This window comes from Cygnus olor, assembly GCF_009769625.2.
Source record: "Cygnus olor isolate bCygOlo1 chromosome W unlocalized genomic scaffold, bCygOlo1.pri.v2 SUPER_W1, whole genome shotgun sequence".
Classification (NCBI taxonomy): domain Eukaryota; kingdom Metazoa; phylum Chordata; class Aves; order Anseriformes; family Anatidae; genus Cygnus; species Cygnus olor.
In genome coordinates, this window is record NW_024429070.1 from 928,212 (window position 1) to 951,158 (window position 22,947).

Below are 22,947 nucleotides of genomic sequence, written 5' to 3' on the forward strand. Positions count from 1 at the left end.
TCCTAAACTTCTGACCCTTCCTTTCTTTTACAGACATCAGCAGTCCAAGCCAGTTCTTGCTGGTTCTTTTATCTGTGTGTTTTGTTGTGGTTTAGCCCAGCTGGCAGTCAAACACCACACAGCCGTTCGCTCACCCTCCCCCCTCCCTCTCCGGGATGGGGGAGAGAAACGGGAAAGTGAAGCCTGTGAGTTGAGATAAAGACAGTTTATTAAGACAGGGAAAAGAATAACAACAACAATAATAATAATAATAGTATTAATAGTAATAATGTGTACGAAATAAGTGATGCACAATGCAATTGCTCACCACCCGTTGACCGATGCCCAGCCTATCCCCGAGCAGCCGGCCCCCCCCTCCACCCCGGCTAGCCACCCCTATATATTGTTCAGCATGACGTCAGATGGTATGGAATACCCCTTTGGCCAGTTTGGGTCAGCTGTCCTGGGTCTGTCCCCTCCCAGCTCCTGCTGCATCCCTAGCCTGCTCGCTAGCAGGACAGAGAGAGGCTGAAAAGTCCTTGGCTTGGTGTAAGCACTGCTCTACAACAATTAAAACATCAGCATGTTATCAGCGCTCTTCTCATTCTAATCCAAAACATAGCACCCTGCCAGCTACTAGGAGGAAAATTCACTCTGTCCTAACTGAAACCAGGACACCACCCCATTCCTCTGCGCTGCATCTGCTCTCAGCTGCATCGTCAAAACGCAGCCCATGAAATTACACTGGTCCAGGGGGAGGGGAAAACTGGCATATACACAAAGAAAGAGGATAATGCTATATAAAAAAATAAGGTTTGGGAGTTACAGTGGCAATTGCAGGGTTACCTCCAAGTACTCCCTGATGTTTACAGCAGGCTAAGGCAAGAAGCAGCTGTTTAATGGCATAGCACGTATGGAAGGGATGTTTTGACACTGGGCCAGTCTTAACTCTGATGGAAAGTGCAAAAGGAGCACATACACACAGAGCACATGGGAATTCATTCTTCAACATCTCATCAAAAAAGCCCCGCATCCAAAAAATCATAATGTATCTGCTATTCTGCATCAGCCAAACAGCCCCACAGCCCCATGTTCCCCCCTCACTAGGAAGCAGGGGATGCTTGGGAGAGGAGGATGGAGGGCAAGCAGGAGTGCTCTGTCTGGGGGCTTGCTTCCCAGGACCCCACTGTGCTGGGCTGAACCCGCTGCAGAAGAGACTTGAAGCCCTTTTCCAGTAATTTGAGGGCAAGATTTCTATCCCTGTGTCATCAGTGAGGGTTTTCATGTTTTCAGAATGGAAGAAACAAGGCTGTTAAGGCAGGCAAGGTAACTTCCCTCAGGAAAGTACATACACACCTGAAAAGGCCAGCTGCCAGCCGAAGTCACTGCGCCCCAACAAACTGCAGGGCCCTGGGGTCTCCGTTCCCTTTCACCTCCCCCTGAGGCTCTCTGTGCACTCTTCTCCCTTTCTCTCTCAAAATCTGGAGGATCTGTGAGGAGTATTCACAAAAGCCAAAGCCAGTTTCTGGGGTGGTGTATTCTTGCCATCTGTCATCCCATGTAACTCCCAAATAGCAAGTCTAGTTCCGTGCTTCCACCAACTTTCTGTCTGTTTTAAGATAAAAGTGAACATATCAAATCCCATCATTTAAATTTATTCAATTGTAGATGCATGTCAATGACAGTCATGCAAATGTGGGAGAGTAAAACTTTGCAAAGAGTCAAATTCTAGCTTGTCTGTGGTGGGTGAAGAACATTTGGTGTTTCACTGCCCCCATTTTATCATGGGCTTTTTTTAAACCTGCTCCTGATATTTTGCATTCCTTCTAAAAATATAATCACAGTATTTACCTCTAAAGCTGTCTGTAGGAGGGAAACTCACAGACCAGCTCCACTCTTCCCATGGACAGAGATTGTTTTGTTTAAAAAACTTACATGCCATAAATTTGAGTAATTCCTTGGGCTGAATTCCCAGCTGTGTCCAGGGCTTGGTGGAGCAGCTGATGTAGGGGAGCCACAAAGGAGCCATTTGCAGCTTTCTTATCAGTTCTCTTTCAGAGATCTTCTTAGCTACAACAAATTGTATCTCCCATTTTCCTTTCTTCCCTCCTCATCAGGGTTGCCTTGGTTCTGTGGGTCCACAGCCTGGATAAGGCATTATCTCAGGCAATAGCTGGAGTGCAGTTGGCGAAGATCACCAAATACAACTTTATGCCACATTTCAGCCTTTCTGATGATCTGTGAGCCAAGCCCACACGCAGCCTGAGTTAGTAGCTTCTGGGTGTTTAAAACTGGTGTTGTGGCAACACTTCTGCTGGGAGACATGTCCTCTCTCGAGAAGGATCTGAATGTTTGTCTCCTTCAAAATCAGATCTGGAGTCAAGTCAAGGTTCTATTAATTGAATTGTTTGTGATGGCATAAATGCCTTGCTGTCATTCTTCAAGACTCCGAGGAAGGAGATTCAGAGAGGAGCCCTGCTTGGGACCCACTTTTCATGCATGTTCTCCTCCCTGCTCCCTACAGACTTTCTAGGTTGGGCCGGTTTAACAAAGTAAGTGGTAAAATCCATTCCTGAGCATTGAGCACGCTTGAATGACTACATCTGAATCTGTGCTCCCTATTTCCTCATTTGGAAGAAAACAGAGGGATGCTTTGCCCTGCTGTAGACCTGCAAAGGCACAGATGGATGCAGAGCTTCTGTTCCAGGGTGGGAAATCACTGGCAGGACTCCGTGGCTATGCTGCTCCTTGGAGCCCTCACTGGGGCTGGATCCAGGTCTGGAGACTGAAAATGCACTTCAAGTGGTGACACAGGTAAAGACTTTGAAGTGGCAGCTAGAAAGAGAATCTTACAAAGACAAAGCTACCATTTGTGAAAGTTTACTGATCCTCTTTTATCCAGAAAAGCTACCCAGATAGAATAGTAAGATTTTTCTTGTTTTACTCCTGTCTGGGCATTACCAGAGAAATTGTCCTTTGGTGTAGAAATCTGGATATTTCTAGAGTATAATTGGGCTGATACTCCCCAGATTTTCACAGATGGCCTTACATGCTTAGGAGGTAGGAGGTATCCCAAAAGCATTGGATTTACTCTGAGTGTCCAGAGAACAGCCAGGCATGGTGGGTTGTGGCAATGAACACATGGACTCTGATGCAAGTTGCAAGCGAAGGAAAATAAGTTTTTTTATTGTTACTACCTCTGCTCTTTTATATCCATCCCGAGATAGCACAATACCATGGAAACCTCCTAGCGACAGAATAGCCTACGTGCACTTTGTTACTTTCTCACTGCCCAAGGTTAAGCAATCTCACAGTAGCGCTTATATTACAAAAACAGTCTTTCGGTGTTTTCCCAAGTTTCTCCTAATCGTCACGTTCCCAGGGCTTTCTGCCGACCACAGCAATAAGACTGGTGGCTATCCAAGTTCGTATACGCCTCTGGCCCCACAGTGGGCGTGATCCTCCCCTACTGCTCAGTTAAATAACTTGGGGTTTATTATATTAGAATCATAGAATCATAGAATATCCTGAGTTGGAAGGGACCCATAAGGATCATCAAGTCCAACTCCTGGCACCGCACAGGTCTGCCCAAAAGTTTAGACCATGTGACTAAGTGCACAGTCCAATTGCTTCTTAAATTCAGACAGGCTTGGTGCAGTGACTACTTCACTGGGGAGCCTGTTCCAGTGCGTGACAACCCTCTCGGGGAAGAACCTCTTCCTGATGTCCAGTCTAAACCTCCCCTGCCTCAGCTTAACACCGTTCCCGCGGGTCCTATCACCGGTAATTACGGAGAATAGGTCAGTTCCTGCCCCTCCACTCCCCATCGTGAGGAAGCTGTAGACTGCGATGAGGTCTCCCCTCAGCCTCCTCTTCTCCAGGCTGAACAGGCCCAGTGACCTCAGCCACTCCTCATATGTCTTCCCCTCTAGGCCCTCCACCATCTTCGTTGCCTTCCTCTGGACACTCTCCAACAGTTTTACATCCTTTTTGTACTGTGGTGCCCAGAACTGCACACAGTACTCGAGATGAGGCCGCACCAGCGTAGAGTAGAGCGGGACAATCACTTCCCTCGACTGACTAGCAATGCCGTGCTCGATGCACCCCAGGATACGGTTGGCCCTCCTGGCTGCCAGGGCACACTGCTGGCTCGTATTCAACTTGCTGTCAACCACAACCCCCAGATCCCTCTCTGCGGGGCTGCTCTCCAGCGTATCGTCGCCCAGTCTGTACGTATAGCCAGGGTTGCCCCGTCCCAGGTGCAGGACCCGGCACTTGCTTTTGTTAAACTTCATGTGGCTGGTGATGGCCCAGCTCTCCAATCTGTCCAGATCTCTCTGCAAGGCTTTTCCACCCCCAGCCGAGTCTACAACTCCTCCAAGTTTGGTGTCGTCGGCAAATTTGTTTAAAACACCTTCTAGTCCTACATCCAAATCATTTATAAAAACATTGAAGAGGACTGGCCCTAAAATGGAGCCTTGAGGGACCCCACTAGTGACCATCCGCCAGCCAGATGTGGCCCCATTAACCACAACCCTTTGAGCCCTGCCCGTCAGCCAATTGCTCACCCATCGCATGATGTTTTTGTTTAGTTGTATGCTGGACATTTTGTCCACTAGGATCCTATGGGAAACCGTGTCAAAAGCTTTGCTGAAGTCCAAAAAGATCACATCAGCTGTTTTCCCTTGATCGACTAGGTGGGTGATCTTATCATAAAAGAAAATCAAATTTGTTAGGCAGGACCTACCCCTCATGAACCCATGTTGGCTGGGACCAATGACTGCATTGTCCCCCAGGTGCGCTTCAATAACTTCAAGGATAATCTTCTCCATAATTTTACCAGGCACTGACGTGAGACTGACAGGCCTGTAATTGCTAGGGTCTTCTTTCTTACCCTTCTTGAAAATTGGCACAACATTTGCCAGCTTCCAGTCTACTGGGACCTCTCCAGATTCCCAAGGCTGTTGAAAAATAATTGAAAGAGGTCCCGCAATGACGTCAGCCAGCTCTTTAAGCACCCTGGGATGGATCCCATCCGGACCCATGGACTTGTATGGATCCAGGTGGAGCACCAAATCCCGCACACGTTCAGGGTCGGTAGAGAGTTTATCATTCCCACCGTCATGGTCCTCCAGCTCAGGGCACCCAGGGTCCCGAAGCCCATCATCAGTGTTGAAGACAGAGGCGAAGAAGGCATTAAACGTCTCTGCTTTGCCTATGTCATTGTCTGTGAGGAGACCTTCCCCATCAAGTAGCGGACCTATGTTTTCTTTGGTTCTACTTTTTCTGTTCACATATCTATAAAAACCTTTTTTATTGCCTCCCACAGACATGGCCAGCTTCAACTCTAGTTGGGCAACTTCAACTCTAGTTGGGCCCATGTTAAATAGGTATGATGGCCCATATTAAAAGGTATGAGACCACATTAAAGTAGCTGAAAACAGTATGCAAGAAATGTGGAAGACTTAAGCCTAAATTGAATGTCAGATTACTGGAAACTATCAGAAGAAAAAAATGGAAATGAGAAATGTACTGCCATGTCCTATGGGTAAGGGTCAGCAAATCAGTCTGCCCATAAACAACCAAAAGCTCTCTCTGCTTTACACAGGTTAAGATAATTTATTATTAGAAGTCTTAGCTTTATATAAATTGATACAGTTCTATAAAAGCAAGAAGCAGATGAAAGAAGGCTCTACTCTAAGATAATGGTTTTAGTGCCGGATTTACATTGACACTTTCATCTGCAGGTGCTCTCAGATGTCCTTTGGGAATTAGTTTCCAAACTTGGTTTGGATTTCTTCCTTCACAGTCTGTCACCTTCATAGTGAACTTCAAGGCAACATTTAGAGCTCAGAGCTCTTGTTTTTACTCTCATGTACTGAGTATATGGTCAGAGATTGTGTAATGCTGTCCTATCTGAATTCTTTGTGTTGTATTTTTGTTGCTCTTGCTTTCTCCACTGGCTGCATTATGCACTTTAATTTTTAAGCAACGTTTTCTATTCATTGTTGGAAGAGCCTAATTTCTCTGGGGAGGGTTGCGCGCACATGTCTGAGGGGTGACACTATGTAGAACATGAAAAAAAATTTCCCCCAGTAAAGGCAAAGCAGCTCCGTAGCCACTTTCCTGCACCATCCTGTGACTCAGCCCTGGGACAGCATGTGCCCAGTTCCTCTCTGAAGGTGGCTGAAGAGATGCATTTTAACTTCTTAAGTGAAACTGTCTAGGAGGTCCCACTTGGCCATTCGTCATGACTCAGATGGTAAACAGCAGTTCCTTCAGCCCTAGTGATGCAGGCCATTACAGTTTTGTGTCCATCCCCTAATTACCAAATTTTTTTGTTTTACAAGGATCTTCCAGAGCCAATTGAAGAAACTGAGATTTTTAAGCCCTGGTCAAGTGGCAATCCAGGCATTAAAAGGCAGTAGAGAGATGCCATCAGGGCATCTCACCAATTACCAGGAAGGTTCACCTGCCATTTGGGGTTCACCTGTGAAAACATGAATGCAAGACTTTATTAGCAACAACATAATGAAGAGTAGGACAGAGGCATTCACCGCTGAGAACACACCCTGGAGCAGAGTGTTTACTGGCGTCATGGAGATGTACTTGGGAATTGCACGTTTTAAACTTGAGAATAGAAAGCAAAGTATTGCTATGAGAGCTGTGAAAATTGAGCGAACAAAGCACTTCACATCTATTAGCAGAACCACCTCCTTTTCTTAGCTTTAAGTGGGAGAAGAGGAAGTAACTAATAACTCTAATCACCCAAGGAAGCATGTGCATCAGAAATAAAAATCACATGAGCTAGGGAAGTTCTCCACCTTTCTTTAATCTCTCTTGAAAGCAAACACGATTACTTGTGCATGGGCATGATGAGTTGTCTTTGTTGTGTGGTATACCTCTTTGTTTTCTTCTCCAAAGGCTCTGAATCCAAATTACCTCAAGCAGACTTCTTCTCTTTAACCATGCCTGAAGGGTGAACCAAGGCCCACCCTCATCAGGAGCAAGCCTATGCCAGGGCTGGATGTGAGGCAGTTACATCAGGACCCTTCCTGCTGGCTATATGTGGTCCCGCTCTAGGAGAAGTCAGAAAGAACCATCCAGCATCTGAGTCAGACAGGACAGGACAGGCAGGTTCCAGCACACCAGTAGGGAGGAATATTCAGTGTTAGCTCTAGACAGCAGCCTCTTCTCTTTGTAAAGCATGTTTAGAGTTGAAGCTTCTGCTAGCGATGTCCTGTCTCTTCTGTTTTCTACTTTATCAGTAAAAATTGTATCTAGCACATGACTGAAGCAAAACGTGTTTGTTTTAATTTGGCTACTAAGCCCTTGATATACTCTTGGCTTTGATTTCCTAATGAAAAATGCACGTGTAACTCACAGTAATCATGTATCTCGGGTATTGACAGAAGCCATCCAGCCCAACGCTCCTGCTGTCATCCCCAGTTCCCATACAGTTGCTGTAACTAAAAATTCCAACGTGGATAATTTAAGAAACAGGCATGAACTCACCCATTAAAGAAAGCTATGTAGTTTTTAGCAGAAACTAATGGTAAAACACAAACATGAGTCTAGAGGCTGGCTCTAGCTTCACATTTTTGTCTCTGACTCCAAAATGACCTTTGTCTAAGTAAGGTAAACTTTTTATATTGCTGAGATAAATCATAGAATCATAGAATTATTAAGGTTGGAAAAGACCTCCAAGATCATCTGGTCCAACCATCACTCTACTACCAATGTCACCCACTAAACCATGTCCCTAAACACCATGTCCAACCTTTCCTTGAACACCCCCAGATCCTTTTCCTCCGCACAGCTTTCTAGCCACTCTGCCCCAAGCCTGTAAAGTTGCATGGGATTGTTGTGACCAAAGTGCAGGACCCGGCACTTAGCCATGTTGAACCTCATCCCATTGGCCTCTGCCCATCTATCCAACCTGTCCAGGTCCCTCTGCAGGGCCTTCCTACCCTCCGGCAGATCAACACTTCCCCCCAACTTGGTGTTGTCTGCAGACTTACTGAGGATGCACTTGATTCCCTCATCCAAGTCATCAATAAAGATATTAAAGAGGATGAGCCCCAACACTGACCCCTGGGGAACACCACTGGTGACTGGTCACCAGCTGAATCTTTGAAAGAGCAAACCTTTGTAAAAGAAGCAGATCTTCTAAAAGAAATCTGCTAAAACCATGTATTCTTCCGTGTTAGCAACTGTCTTCCATTTACTAGAACGTTTTTCTCTGGAATGGCTGTGGTTTTCAGTTCTAGGCATGTGGAAAGTTTCTTGACCAAACTTTCTAGATTTAAAACATGTCTGCAGTGATGCCTGCACTGGGTTTGGCACACCTGGATGTCAGACAAGTATTTGGAAATCTGGCTGTTTGTCTTGGGGATTCCAGCACTCACCTGTACTTCCAGAATTCGAGAACATATTTCCAGGGAAATTAGTTACTTTAAATCTTCTGCTCTTTCCTAATGCGTGGGTAACTTTTGTAGAGGGACTGTTCCTCAGCGAGAACACATAAAACAGCAGAGGGGAGGTGAAAGTTTTTTTGTGGGGGCTTTGTTCCAAGCCCATGGCATTCACGTCTGTTTTCTCTCACTTTGCGTCACTGCTCCTTAAGAAACACTTCTGTTCTGGCAGATCCTGTAATATGAGCTCTGAATCGGTCGTGCAGCTTGTAAACTGGCACATCTTATGCCTTTGGATATGCTGGAGAGCATGCTGGGAACATTAGTTAAGGCATCCATGTGAGAAACACTCTGTTGCCAATAACATAGGCTCAAGCGAGGATCTCAATGAAGTAGCATTTTTATTCGCGATTGCAATGGCGGGCATTCCACAAGCAGGAGCGCTCCTAGTAGTCACATAGTACAGTTTATATACTTTTCTTCTCAACAACCAGGACCCTCTCCTGTTTCCCCATTGACTGGGTAGTCCAGGTTCACAACCTATCCCATGCTTCACAGACAATACATGGCTTTCAGTTGCCAGCCTGTTGTTTTTCAAATTTCTTTTGACTTTTTTACTCTTTGAGGTGGTAATGCTTCTTCCCTTCTCTGGCTTGACTTCACACCATGAATTTCACCTAATTTACACTAAGGAGTCTGGTTGTCTGCATTTTACAAGTTTGTCTGGTAAGCTTTCTTATCACTGCAAGCATATCGCAATACCCCATTCCTTACCTTTAAACAATGTAACTCTGCAAAAACAACATTTTTATTCCCACAATCCCCCCCTTTTCTTTTTTTTATAAATTGTTGATTTTTGAAAAACTTTTCTCTAAGGTGTAATTTGGTAGATATCTTCCTCTTCTTCACCTTCTTTGCTTTCCATCTCCTTTAATATCATCACCTTATCTGAGTAAGGTGGTGGCTCCATGGTCATTTGTTTCAATAGTGCAGTTTCAATTAACCACTGTACTAGTCCTTTTGCATAGGAGATAACGCAACAACCAATGGCTGTCAAAACTCCTGCTGCTGCGATCAGGGATGTAAATATGCCTAAGTTTTCTGCCAATTCACTGGCAAGGGTGGTAAGCCCTTGCAATGCTCTAGTTACTGTGCCATCCGGGGCAGTATTGTTGGGTATAAAAGTGCAACAATGGTTGCTCAGTATCACACACACACACACACCTCCTTTCTCCGCAAGCATCATATCTAATGCTATTCTGTTTTCCCAAGCCATTTTGCTGGTGGCATCTAGTTGTTCAGCAGTTCCTCTTATCGCATGCCTTGTATAATTTATGAATCTCTGCTGATTATAATAAATATAATTAATCCAATCCACATTCTTATTGATTGTTACCCACCAGAACAGGGACTCAAACCCTGCAGCAATTTGATTCCTGGATTCCTGTTCATCGGGAACTCCTCTAGGCACCCCTATAGAATCTATGTAGACTCTATCATCGAATGATATTCCTAAGCCTCTTTTACTTCTTCTGGGTATTTGTGATGTTTCTCTTTCAAATGCCAGGGTGAAGGGTATAGCTAATTGAACAAGTGCACAAGTGCCTCCCCAATTAGATGGTAGGGTGGACCGTAAGATCTTCCTTCCACAGTACCACCAGAGATCTGCCCTGGGGATCTCAAGTCTTGAGCAGTTTCCCATCAAGTCCTTGGTAGCATTCAAGGTCCTCATGCACAAGGCAAATTCTCCCAGATGCCGGGTAGCACTCACACCCTGCCGTGAGAGGCAAGCTGTATGGTTACCTATAGCTGTAGAGAATACAGGGGGAACCCTGGTATCGCTATCACACAAGGAAGGGAATAGCAAAGAGAGAGACTTACAGGCCTCACCACACTAGCTGTTGCTGATACTGAAGGAAAAGCTTCTACCCATCCTGACAAATGGTCAAGTAATACCAGCAAGTACTTAAATCTACCTACTTCAGGTAATTCAGTAAAATCTACTTGGATGCTCTGAAAAGGTCGAAGCCCTGGCTCCCGTCCACCCAGAGGTTGTTTCCGCAGAGCCTTCTTATTCACTTTCTGGCATGTTATGCAACTATTACACACCTGCATAGCTATGGTATACACATATATATATGTGGCCTACACATATATATTTTCTTAATACAGCGTCACACATTGCCTGGACTCCCCAGTGGCTTCCTTCACAACTGTTTTCTCCTGTCCTGACAATAAACGATCATCCGCATTTTTGTAACAGTAATACCTCCTCGGGAGGTTGGAATTGCTCCAGAATCTGTTCTAGAACTTGCCCAAATAAATCGGTGGCCCTGTAAACCCCTGAGGTAAAACTGTCCATCTGTATTGTTGCTTCCGCCCCCATTTCAGGGTCTTTCCAGTCAGAGGTGAATATATCTTTGCTCTCAGGGCCTGAGAGCACTCCATTAATAACACTGTTATTCCAGTCTAACAATTTACTATTTGAATGCCCAATTTCATCATCAAATCCCTTCCCAACAAGTTAGTCCCTGCCTTGGGTACATACAATAATTGCCCAGAGATCATTTTATCCCCTAGTCTCAGTTTGGTATCCCCCAAAGGTGGCACTGTTATCCCAGCCCCTTCTACCCCCATCACTTTTAGGGTTTCATTAGTTAATTTAATCCCTGATGCTTTACAGGCCAGTAATGACCTAGCTGCCCCAGTGTATTGGGTTCATGTGGCAAGGTTCTGGTAGTGGGGGGGCTGCAGTGGTAGCCCCTGTGAGAAGAATCCAGCAGCTACCCCGTGGCAGATAAGGGCCAGTTTCATCCAGCTCCAAAGGGGCCCACCGCTGCCCAGAGCCAAGCCATGAGCAACACAGTCCGTGCCTGTGTGAGAGCACATCCAAAAAAAAGGAAAAAAAAAAAAAGAAAAAAAAAGAAAAAAAAAACACCAACCAACCAAAAAACGTCTGCTCAACAGCAGCTGGGAGAGTGAGGAGTGAGAAAGCTCCCTGCAGACACCAAAGTCAGTGCAGAAGGAGGGGGAGGAGGCGCTCCAGGTGCCGGAGCCGAAATCCCCCTGTGGAGAGGCCCCTCGTGGAGCAGGCTGTCTGTGTCCCACCCCCCCCCCACCCCCACCCCCCGCCGCGGCCCATGGTGTACCACGGCGGAGCAGATCTCCATGCTGCAGCCCGTGGAGAGGAGTCCATGCAGGAGCAGGTAATCGGGGAGGGGTCCCCAGGGGATCCCAAGCCGGACCAACCCACTCCTGACAAATAGATTCCACGGCACAGACTCACAGCTGGAGCAGCTCCCAAAGAGCCGCTGCCCGTGGAGAAACCCACACAGAACCAGCCCAGGAAGGTCGGCACCCCGTGGGAGGGACCCCACACCAGAGCAGAGGAGAGATTGACTGTGAAGGAGTGGTGGAAACGAAGCACCACGGGCCGACTGCAGCCTCCACTCCTGACCCTCCCGCACCACTCAGGATGGGGAAAATGTGGAAGAGAGTCGATGTGAGAAGGTGCCCCCAGCTTGTTTCTTTGTTTCTCATCGCTCCAGCCTGTCAGCAATAGGTAATAAATTTTATTAATCTTCCTACGCTAAGTCTGTTTTGCCCACGACAATAATTGTAGAGTAATCCCCATGTCCTTATCTCAACCCTAGAGCCCTTTTTCATTTATCAGTGGCTCTCAGTAGGAGTAGCTTTCTGAGAAGCCCCGACTCCCCTATTCTGAATTTGTAACAGCAATCTCTCCTCCTTCTTCCACTCCGGATATTCCTATTTGAAGTGGCCAGCCTGGCCACACTTAAAACATCGTATCAAAAGCTGTCCCTGCTAGGATTCAGGCTGCAACACAGGTAGCTTTCCTTGCCTGCCATTCCTTCATCTCTCTTCCTCTCCTTTCCACCCTGGCCCTGACTCCCCCTGAAGATTTTCTTCCTCTTTCTCCAGCCTAACTACCTGCTAGTAGCACTAGCCTCACTACCTGCTACACTGTCAATACCATTAGTTTCGCTCTCTGCTTTTCCTTCTCATCTCCCCTCCTGACATACACCTTCAGGGCCTCCCTCAGGAGGGCCCCCAGTGACTGTTCACTACATCCTCCCACCCTCCTGGAGCTTTTTCTGTGTATCTTGCCAGGCTTTAATCACAAAATGAACTTTCAAGAGCCCTTAGGATACCGGGTCCTCGAGATACTTTCACCTCGAGTACTGCGTGCAGTTCTGGGTACCACAGTACAAAAAGGACATTAAACTGCTGGAGAGTGTCCAGAGGAGGCCGACGAAGATGGTGAAGGGCCTAGAGGGGAAGACATATGAGGAGTGGCTGAGGTCACTTGGCCTGTTCAGCCTGGAGAAGAGGAGGCTGAGGGGGGACCTCATTGCAGTCTACAGATTCCTCTCACGGGGGAGTGAAGAGGCAGGTGACCTATTCTCCGTTATCACCAGTGATAGGACCCGCAGGAACGGTGTTAAGCTGAGGCAGGGGAGGTTTAGGCTAGACATCAGGAAGAGGTTCTTCACCGGGAGGGTGGTTGCACACTGGAACAAGCTCCCCAAGTGAAGTAGTCACTGCACCAAGCCTGTCTGAATTTAAGAAGCAATTGGACTGTGCACTTAGTCACAGGGTCTAAAATTTTGGGTAGACCTGTGCGGTGCCAGTAGTTGGACTTGATGATCCTTATGGGTCCCTTCCAACTCGGGATACTCTATGATTCTATGATTCTATGATTCATCCTTTCTCATTCTGACCCCAAGTCTCTCATATGATTTCTGTGTTGCACACTATTATTATTCCAGCCAGGGTTGGCAAGTGGGTATTTCTGCTCTGCCAGTATTACCCCTGGTTCTGGTGGATGAGCTTTTTCCCATTCTTGTATAGCAGCTCTCCTCCTGATCATTCCCATTTCTTTCCCTGTAAAAAACATACTTAGTATAGACATCATTTCCCCCCAAGAGTATAAGTTAGGTCCTAGGAACTGGTCTAATTGTTCAGCTAGCCTGATGGGGTCCTCAATTAAAGACTTCATCTCCTTCTTAAAACCGCTAACACCTCTCTGCCGGTAAGGAGAGGGGGGAGTTCACCTAAGAGGATACACAGTTAGTGTTAGTACTGTTAGTATCAGGGAAGGCAAAATTCTCAGTATCTCTTCTACCTTGTTCTAATTCTTACCAGAGCCTAGAGTACGCTCTTCTCTAGGGACAGTGTTAATTACAGTCCCTGTCTCCCTTCCTGGAGCAGCTGCTGCTGCCACCGGTGCAATATTAGGATTATAGGGAGCATAACTTGGCTCCTCTGAAAAAGAAATCTTATTGTTTACACATAAATTTAAAGCCTGAATTTTCATCAGACCTGTATTTTGGCCAAAATACTGCTGTTTTTTTTGCAAAGACAAGAGGTCATCTAGCGGTGACGAGGAAGAGTCATCAATCTTCATCCCCACGACCCCCGACGACCACCACCAGAATGCACTGCGCAAGCGCAGATGGGAGGAGTTTATGGAAATGACTCCTTGGAACTACTTTTAATACGAAGCGGGGACAGGTTATGAATATGTATAGGCGTATTGTGAAACTTCATGCATATGTAACTCTTTACTGCATATAACCAAGGCAAGTTGCCGCATCAGGCGCGCACGACTTTGGCGGGACTACCCCCCCGTGCTGCCCAGCGCTGAATAAACATACCTACTTTACAATCTTACTGATTGTGGAGTCCGTTTTCCACAAGTCAGGGGGGCCCTTCTGCGGGAGGCCCTGAGGGTGTATGTCAGGAGGGGAGATGAGAAGGAAAAGCAGAGAGCGAAACTAATGGTATTGACAGTGTAGCAGGTAGTGAGGCAGAGGGTTGCAGAAAGAGGAAGAAAATTTTCAGGAGGAGTCAGGGCTAGGATGGAAAGGAGAGGAAGAGAGATGAAGGAATGGCAGGCAAGGAAAGCTACCCTACCTGTGTTGCAGCCTGAATCCTAGCAGGGACAGGCTTTGAGAAGATGTTTTAAGTGTGGCCAGGCTGGCCACTTCAAATAGGAATATCCGGAGTGGAAGAAGGAGGAGAGAAGGAAAATGGGATGAAATATGTTATACTGATATGTTGTTTCAGCATCCTGGAGGGAGAAAGGTATGGAATTAAGTTGGCCAATGACTGAACCTTTGGTGAAAGTACAGGCTGGAGAAAGATAAAAAGAAGTGTTAAAAAGGGTTATTGAAGGTGTTAAAGGTGTGGTATGTAGTGTTTGACAGAGCTGTTTGAAGTTGAATGAGCAGGGAAAGAGGATGGAGGCATTATCTAAGTAACAGTCTAGAAGTTTTGGTATATTTGCTGTGGTGTTTGGTCAGTTTCCCAAGTATCGGGGGGGAGAGGGGAGGACAGCCTGCTCTACCAGGGGCCTCTCCACAGGCCGCAGGGGGGCTGGAGCGCCTCCTCCCCCTCCTCCTGTGCTGACTTTGGTGTCTGCGGGGAGGTTTCTCACTCCTCCCTCTCCCAGCTGCTGTTAAACAGCAGGTTTCTGTTTGTTTGTTTGTTTGTTTTTGTTTTCGTGGATGTGCTGTCACAGAGGCAGGGACTGTGTTGCTCACGGCTTGGTTCTGGGCAGCGGTGGGCCCCTTTGGGGCTGACTGAAATTGTCCCTTATCTGCCACGGGGAGGCTTCTGGATTCTTCTCGCGGGGGCTGCCACTGCAGCCCCCCCAGAACCTTGCCATCGAACCCAATACACAGGGGCAGCTAGGTCATTACTGGCCTGTAAAGTATCAGGGATTAAATTAACTAATGAAATCCTAAAAAGTGATGGGGGTAGAAGGGGCTGGGATAACAGTGCCACTTTTGGGGGATACCAGGCTGAGACTAGGGGATAAAATGATCTCTGGGCAATTATTGTATGTACCCAAGGCAGGGACTAACTTGTTGGGAAGGGATTTGATGATGAAATTGGGCATTCAAATAGTAAATTGTTAGACTGGAATAACAGTGTTATTAATGGAGTGCTCTCAGGCCCTGAGAGCAAAGATATATTCACCTCTGACTGGAAGGACCCTGAAATGGGGGCGGAAGCAACAGTACAGATGGACAGTTTTACCTCAGGGGTTTACAGGGCCACCGATTTATTTGGGCAAGTTCTAGAACAGATTCTGGAGCAATTCCAACCTCCCGAGGAGGTATTACTGTTACAAAAATGTGGATGATCGTTTATTGTCAGGACAGGAGAAAACAGTTGTGAAGGAAGCTACTAACAAGCTATTCAGCTTTCTGGGAAAGCAGGGCTGGGGAGTATTGAAAAATAAATTACAATATGTAGAAAGAGAAGTCAGGTATTCTGTCATCTAATAGTCTAATAGTCAGGTATTCAGTCATCTAATGCCTGAGGGAAAATGAAGAATAAATCCAGAGAGGATTCAGGGAATTGTTGAAAACTAAGAAAGAACTAAAAAGTTTTAAGAGAAAGATTTTTTTAAGGAATCAGGAGCCACGAAGTCTGAGGTAAAATGGATACTCCCTGAGAAACACTCTGTTGCCAATAACATAGGCTCAGGCGAGGATCTCAGTGAAGTAGTAATTTATTCGCGATTGCAATGGCAGGTGTCGCACAAGCAGGAGCGCTCCTACTAGTCAGGTAGTACAGTTTATATACAATTTTTCTCAACAACCGGGACCCTCCCCTGTTTCCCCATTGACTGGGTAGTCCAGGTTCACAACCTATCCCATGCTTCACAGATAATACATGGCTTTCATTTGCCAGCCTGTTGTTTTTCAAATTTCTTTTGACTTTTTTACTCTTTGAGGTGGTAATGTTTCTTCACTTATCTGACAACACCGTGATTTTCGCCTAATTGCACTAAGGAGTCTGGTTGTCTGCATTTTACAAGTTTGTCTGGTAAGCTTTCTTATCACTGCAAGCATATCTCACTACCACCTTCCTTCCCTCTAAACAATGTAACTGTGCAAAAACAACATTTTTGTTCCCACAGCTGCAAGAATGCAAAAATACGCTGTCTCCTCATACAGGAATTACATCTAAAATGCCTCTCTTCTTGTTCCCAGTGTAAGGAATGGTCCAGCAATTCGTGCCACTAAGGGATTTGAAGGGTTAACATTGAGGCCTGGGTTTAGGTGATAAGAGAACAAAGGGATTGCTTTAGAGAAAAACTGCTGACTCTGCACGGACGTGCAGTAACTTCTGACATCCGGCCGAGAGACCACCAGATAAGGAGGAAGAATATGAGCCTCCCGTCTGAGCGGCCCCCAAGAGACTACCAGAGACTGATAAGCAGGCGCCCCTGGGAGGACTTTGGATTTGGGAAACCAATTATAATAACCCTGCCTCTTCTAGAAGTAGTAATGAATATGTATTAGCCTAGGAGCATAAAAACCAGCCGCCTTATCTAACAGGTGTGCCTCTTGGTGGAGCAGAGACTCCCGGCGCACCCAGCGCTGTTTGCTTGCCTCTGTTTGTTTAATAAATTGTAAACTTTGATTGCAGTCTTATTTGGGACTCAGTCATTTATAACAATTGGGGGTCGTCCGGGATGGTCTTGGTTCCTGAATTCTGACTTGATCTAGGAGGGGCGCCCCCACCATTTGGTGGCTCCTGTTCGAGTCGGGTCGGGACTAACGACATCTTGAACCTGAATAAGGGCAAGCAAAGATTTAGATTTTTTTATGAGCTCCCTTTGCTGGCTACAGCACTATATTTTGCCCGTAATTCTGCGCGCGAAGATCCGAACGAAGACGACGGAGTCGTAAGTATTTAAGGCGTATACCGTTCGGTTGGGTGGGATTCGGTTGCCTATGTTTGTGTGAGAGTGTGACTGAGACGGAACTTAGTTCCGAAGCGATTGTGGAGGTCTTCTAACCGCGGTTCCAATCTCCCGCGAGGGACTTGGCCGGTGAAGGACCGAAGCGATTCCTATAGGATTTGTGGGTGGGTGATAGGTCCTAAACCCCCTGCAAGACACTCTCACTAAGGCAACCAAGGGCTGTAGGAATTGCCACAGTAAAATTCCTAGATGGGTCAGACAAAATCGTGACCCGGGACCAGAGAAAAGGGAGCAAATTACCAGATATACCACCAGAAAGTCCATTAGGGATAATGATTAGAAATTGGAACGATAGGGGCCCCAGAAAAGGAAAAAGTAAATTAAAAATGGTCCAGTATTATATGATAGAATGGCCGAAGGAGCCTTTAAGACCATATGTCTTTTGGCCCGTTTTTGGATCCTTTGAAGACTGGGTTTGCCAGGCCTTAAATATACATGTTAATTCAAAGGAACCTTTTTAGCCAGGAGGAAAGTGATTATGCAGGATTATGGATCAGGACTTCACGTCCTTTTCCAGCCTCAATATTTACACTAAAAGCAGACGAGAAGTTTGAAGAAGAAGAAAAAAGGAAAAAAAAAAAAGGGAAAAAGAAAAAGATGATGAATGGGAGTCATTGGATAACCTACCACCTCTATATCCTAACAATCCACCCCCGGTGGTGCATCTTGTAATCCTATTTTGTTCTTAAATATTTTGAGTGTGTCAAGGAGGAAGGTGGGAGCATTATCTAAGTAACAGTTTAGAAGTTTTGGTATATTTGCTGTGGTGTTTGGTCAGTTTCCCAAGTATCGGGGGAGGGGGACTGACATTATCAAAGCGGTAGAACACAGAGAGTCACTTCTTTGGTGGTTCGGGCCTGAGCCCTGGGAATTTGATAAGAAGGGGGAGAGTGAATTTATTTAGGCCTCAATACCTTTTTAAGCCCCCATCTTGACGGATACACAGGAGTGATTCCTTGTTTTGTGTAGGCTTACTAACAAAGTGCATGAGAAAAATTAGCATTCGGCTTGAAATTCGGTCTTGTTGAAATGTAAATTTTGTGGAAAAGGTGTTATTGTTTGTCTAGAAGACGGAAGGCTGAGTGCTTCAGGTGTTTTTCCGAAGTCCTGTGGATTTATGATTGGAACGGGGCTCATTAATAATCTGAAATAGTAAAGTTTGCATGTGGAAAGAAGAGTTTAATCCCAGAGAATTGGGACATTTGGGAAGAAGATTAGGGAACGATAGTAAAAACCTGCAATAAAAAGGTTTGCGTGGAAATTGAAACAAGGGACAGTAACTAATATAAATAAATAAAAGGGAATGGGAAATCAAGGACATGGGTAAAATCCAAAACAAAGACGTCCTAAAAAAAAAGCCTCCTTGGGTGCATATTGGCACATTGGAAGGGTATTGTTAGAAATGGGGGCACAGAAAGCAAGAGGACTTTCATTAAGTATTGCAATCAATGTTGGCCACTATATAAACTAAATGGCCACTTTATGGGTCAATCGACTATAACAGTGTCTTGCAATTAATGTTGTTTTTGAGGAGAGAAGGAAAATAGGATGAAATGTTGTATACTGATACTTTGTTTCAGCATCTTGGAGGGAAAAGGTATGGAATTAAGTTGGACCCTGACTGAGCCTTTGGTGTTGGCATTAGAAAAGTACAGGCTGGAGGAAGATAAAAGAAGTGTTAAAAGGGTTGTTGAAGGTGTTAAAGGTTGTGTGGCATGTAGTATTTGACAGAGCTGTTTGAAGTTGAATGAGCAGGGAAAGAGGATGTAGGAATGTTAGTAGTTCCGCCTCAACCCGAGGCTGAGATCTCTAAATCGCGGGTGTGAGCCCTCTGGGGCAGAGGGACCGTGATGGGTCCGAGAGAGTTGTCGTGGAAACAGAAAAGCAGCTAACTCTTAAAACAACCTGAGTTCACGTGTGAGCTCAGATTGCCAATGGGACCGCTCAGGGAACTGTCAACGACTGCATTCCCCTGACCGACCCCCCCACTGAGACCCTAATCACCCCGGAAATTATGTAAATACCAAAGTCTGGTTAAATTGGGAATTGAGAATCTGTTCCAACAAGGTCCAAAAGAAACCCCTATGGAATTTTTGAATTTTTGGACCAACTTTGAAATGCAATGAGAAAATAACAATGGACCTGGCTTAAAAAAAAAAAAAAAAAAAAAAAAAAAAAAAAAAAAAAAAAAAAACAAGCAAACAAAAAAAACAGAGGCAATTGGCTAGCCTCTTTCTAGGGCAATCAGCCCCTGATATCAGAAAGAAATTGTCTTAGGCTGCAGGACAAACTTACAACAGTCAGGAATGACGGGGACCTGGGGCATCTACCCTAGCAGGTCCACCAGTTGAAATAAAGCTAGGAAACGAAGACAGAGGCTTGAATTTTTTGTTGGTTACGGGAGCTTCTTTCTCTGTGTTAATTAGTCAGTAAATGTAATAGGAGCAACATATTCAGTGTTAAATAGTTTAAAAGGACGATTAGGAACTAAGACAACTACAATAATTGCAGCCACAGGGAAGGAGGAGGAACGGCCATTCTTACAACCCCTTGATTTGCGTTTTGGGGGTAAGGAACTAACCCATGAATTTTTGTATGTACCAGAATGCCCGATTCCACTCTTGGGACGGGATCTATTAGCCAACTTAGATGCGACAATAACCTTTGAGGATGGAGAATTAATAATGAAGGTACCTGAGTCCAAAGTAGGACAAATCCTAATGATCAAAGATAAACCCTTTGTTAATATTCCAAGAGAAGTAGAAAATGCAGTTATACCAGCAGTATGGGAAACAGATGTACCAGGGAAGTCGAAACTGGCACAACCGGTAAAGGTGGAATTAAAGGAAGGAGCCAAACCTGTTCGAATCAAACAATATCCACTCAAGATAGAAGCTAGGCAGGGGATAGTGAAAATTATTGACAAATTTCTCAAATATCAGATTCTGGAAGAATGTAAATCGGAATACAATACTCCAATTTTTCCAGTAAAGAAGCCGAACGGCGAGTATAGATTAGTACAAGATCTTAGAGCAATAAATGAAATAACAAAGGACATTCACCCGGTAGTAGCTAATCCTTACACATTGTTAACATCTGTGAGAGAGAAATATAAATGGTTTACCGTGATAGATTTAAAGGATGCCTTCTTTTGCATACCTCTTGATAAAGATAGTAGAAAATTATTTGCCTTCGAATGGGAAAACATATTGAAGTTTTTGGACCACATATGGTAACAACCGTTTTAGAACAAAAGGGGGGGGGGGCGCTGGCTATCACCCAGCCGGATGATGAAATATCAGGCAATACTAACTGGACAAGATGATGTAACCTTGAAAACGACTAACCTGTTAAATCCAGCAGTATTTCTAGGAACTGTTCCAGAAGAAGGACCGTTGGAACACAATTGTGTGGAAATAATCGAACATACGCCAGCCGCAAAAATTCGAAGGATGTACCCCTTGAAAGGTATTCAGTGGGAATACCACACTCCGTGGCACCCACAAAGCTCAGGGAAAGTAGAAAGGATGAATCAAACAATAAAACAACAATTGGCTAAGTTAATGATCGAGACACAGCTGCCCTGGACGAAATGCTTACCATTGGCACTTTTAAACATAAGAACTAAACCACACAGTGAGACTGGATTATCATCATATGAAATGTTATATGGTATGCCTTATTCTCAAGGGATGCCCCTAGGGAACAATGTAGCTGAGGATCATAGTATCCAGAAATATATAATTACCATTGCAAGGAGATTACAGGAGCTAAGAGAAATTGGGATGATGACTCAAACACCACCTTTAGGATTTGCTATTCATAAAATACAACCAGGAGACAAGGTCTTAATAAAACCTGGAGAGAAGAATCATTGAACCCCCGATGGGAGGGACCGTACCTTGTTTTACTTACTACTGAAACAGCTGTGAGAACAGCAGAAAGGGGTTGGACCCACACATCCAGAATAAAAGGACCAATAACTACCGAAGCCTGGAGGGTTGAGTCCACTCCTGGGGAACTGAAACTGAGACTAAAGAGGAACTAATATCCTAGCGATGAGGTTCTGCATGAATTAAGGGCACCGGATAAAGAGGACAAGGCTGAAGGGAGGAAAGGGAGAAGGCAAGACCGGGATAGGACCCTCCACTGCGGTGTGTATGGTCTACCGAGGGAGGCAACCCCTATGGGTATTGACCGCCGAGTGAGAGGGCCTCGACCAGACTTCTCCCGCGCTAAGATCAGGTTGTCCTGAGAAAAATAACATGAGAACCTTTTAAACCCATAATAAAATTGTGATTAGTTTTTCCAGGAGCTGGATCACCCCGAAGGGCTGAATGGTAACACAAGCTCTGAAAGCGGGCCCAACCCCATGATTGAAGGCGTTTCCCACACTCTCAAGATTGGACGGCGAAAAAGGATAAGAAATCTTATTTGGGGGGACTGAAAGTTGGCCCTGGGTAGCAGGCCCGGTCGAACCCAAGTGGTGGGTCAGTAATTTGAGCGAAGTTCATAATGGGACGCAATTTTGGAAAGAGGAAGGAGGCCCATGGCAGTTGCACTCGTCAGCTCGGGGTGTATACTGCTTGAACAGAACAGGAACAGTGGCGGTGGGAAAAGCATTTGCAATTGGACTCTGTCCCCCGGATATGATTGTACCGATCCTGGATGTAGTCCTATAAACTGTACAGAACGTAGTGGGAAATGGAACGCCACACATGTTCAGCAGAGAAATGGGACTTGGCTGGAATGCTCATATAGAGAATTTTTTGGATCCGGATGTAAAACTGTGGCAAGAGCACAAGCAGGGGGACAATTTGATGGTCAAATCTTGAGCTGTCAGCGTGATAACACCACTAAGGAACAGCATGTGGTGCAGGTCTATCGCTGGAGATGGCAGAATGAGAATGGGAGGCGAGTGTTCTTTAAACATTTCTGGTCAGCTTATAATATGACAGGCCGCCAAGGAGAACTGAATTGTGACTGTAAGTGGAAACCCAATGTGGGAGCTTGGAAGTGCGCATATACGAGTACAAATGGGGCAGACATTGTAACAGGACCACTCGGTAACAAGGACACTCTATTATCACGCCCCACGGTTTGAAAAGGGATGGGATGGTCCTTTTCCAAAAGGGACGTGGGCCCTAAAGGGACATTATTGGGTGTGTGGCAAACATGCTTACAAGAGGCTACCCGGAAACTGGTCGGGAATATGCTATGTGGGGTACATAAGACCCTTGTTCTTTTTATTGTCACAAACACAAGGAAATCATTTAGGAATAAGATTATATGATGACCTGAACAGAATGAAACGATCTATTGATACTTCCTTAGCCGGGGGTAGTGCCCAAAAATGGGGAAAGGATGAATGGCCTCCTGAAAGAATCATACAGCATTATGGGCCAGCTACCTGGAACCCGAATGAGTTGGTATCAGGATCCCGAGAACCTATTTATAATTTGAACCAAATAATTAGGTTGCAAGCTATCCTCGAAGTTGTAACCAATCAAGCAGCGATGACCTTGGATCTTCTGGCTGATCAATCCACTCAGATGAGGAATGCTATCTTTCAACATAGAATGGTCTTAGACTATTTACTAGCAGAAGAAGGGGGAGTGTGTGGAAAACTGAACGATTCTAATTGTTGTTTACAAATTGATGACAATGGAAAAGTGGTTAAACAGATAACAAAGGAAATTAGAAGTTAGCCCACGTCCCAGTACAAACTTGGAAGGGTATGGATTGGGATTT